At 55.0% G+C, this 1,764-nt stretch overlaps 1 protein-coding gene across 1 annotated transcript in view; it reads left to right on the forward strand.

Moving 5' to 3' along the window:
- BAHCC1 (BAH domain and coiled-coil containing 1) overlaps nucleotides 1-1,764 on the forward strand; it is a 58,019-nt gene that overhangs the window by 723 nt on the left and 55,532 nt on the right. The window lies entirely within an intron of this gene.

Below are 1,764 nucleotides of genomic sequence, written 5' to 3' on the forward strand. Positions count from 1 at the left end.
ATGGTCGAGGGTCGGATGGGAGCCTGCCCCTCCTCTCTTGGAGCGTTTGCGGAGAAGCCTTCGGTTTCATTTCCCTGCTCCGGCACCGGTGGCGGCCCGCGCGTCCTGTGGGGGCTCCCCGAACCGGATCATCGCGGTTTAGAGTGCCCTTCCCCGGGGTCCCCCAGGGTCTCGGAGGGGCAGCCCCGGAGCCGGCTTAAAATAAAGCCTTTCCCCTCCTGCACCCTCCCCCACCCCTTCCTGCCGAAGAACTAAATTCCGCGTAAACCTCATTTCTGCATTCTGCATTCACATCCTTAAGACATTCCGGGGCTGGGACAACGAGGCCACTTTCTGCGGGAACAAAAACGGCTGTTGTGACTTGGGGAGGGGAGTGCCGCGGCCTCTCGGATTAGGGCGGTGTGTGCGCGGGGTGAGCGTTAATAGGGACTGCTGGTGTAAGACGAGCAAATCCTGTTTCTATATAAAGCCTTGAAGTGTCAGGGCGAGAATGGGTTTGCAGGGGATGCATTTGCTTTAACAAGTGCCTCTGGTATCCTGCTAAAGCCGGACAAAGCGTGGCCAGATCGTGGCCCAGCCTCTCGGCCTGCGCTCTCGGGGAGGGCAGTGCCGGCGCCGGCTCGGCTGGGGGCGGCGCGGGGGCCGCCGCCGGATTTCGGTGCAGGCGAGTTCGCCGCAGATTTGCTCCAAGAGGAGAGAGCTGGGGCCTCCCTGCACTCCAGACCTCTCCCGGGAGAGAGCTGTTCCTTGGCAGAGCTGACGCAGATCTCCAGAGCGGTCCCCCTCTGGGGTGGCTTCGATACTACTGTCGAGCCAGGTCAGAGGAGAAGCAGGGCCAGGCAGAGGGTGGCAAAGGGGGCTGTACCTCGCGGAGACCCTGGAGGTCACTGGCCAGCGCCGGCTGAGCTTGCAGGAAGCCGAGTGGCTGCGCGTTTGCGGACCCGCTGGTCACCCTGGAAGGTTGGCTTGCCTTTGTTTACAGTTTGTTCTAAACATTAGAAATGTTGTTTGACTCTTTTTTTGTTGTTGTTGTTGTTAATTTGGCAGTAACAGTTATTATTGCTAGCTTGATGAACTGTGAATACTAATAAAATTATATCTGCTTTAATGGGATTACAATTAGTGTGTGGATTAAAACGGATGGCAGAGTCAGGCTAGAAGGGAAAATGTCAGAAGGGAGGGCAATCAGAAAGAAAAACATAAATTTCCTAAAAAGAAAAAAATAACGAGAAATTGCTTAATTACTAATGGGCTTTTAGCATTTACCACATGAGATTCAAAAAGTTAGAGCAAGCTGGAAGTGGAGGGGCTGGACTCAGCCCTCTCCTGGAGTCAGCGCTTCGCCCGCGTTTCCTGTTCCAGTGTGAGCCTTCTGCAAGGCTGCTTTTTTTCCTCTGCCTCACTCTTCCCTCTTCCTTGTTTTTTTCCTCTTATAGATTTATAACTCAAAAGAGCAAAAGCACTTGCCTGGGCAATCGGTGATTTTAAATATCTGTCCTTACTGTCCCTGTGGTTGTCTCTCCTGCTCCTGCATTGGAGATGCTGCCTGCCCAGCTCAGCTCACACTGAGGGGCTGTGGTTGAAGGCTTGTGGTAGCCTTAGGGACAGTGCCACAGTGTCCCTAGTCCTTTCTGGATGCACCCCCCCCCACCCCCGCTATGCCATATGCCATGCCCTCTAACCTGGAGGGTAACAGAAGCAAGGGTTCAGAAGGGCCCCTGACACCAAGGCTGTCCCAGTAGTGCACTGACAGGCTGGGGCCAT

This window comes from Bison bison, unplaced genomic scaffold, assembly GCF_000754665.1.
Source record: "Bison bison bison isolate TAMUID 2011002044 unplaced genomic scaffold, Bison_UMD1.0 scf7180017864371, whole genome shotgun sequence".
In the NCBI taxonomy this organism is placed as follows: domain Eukaryota; kingdom Metazoa; phylum Chordata; class Mammalia; order Artiodactyla; family Bovidae; genus Bison; species Bison bison.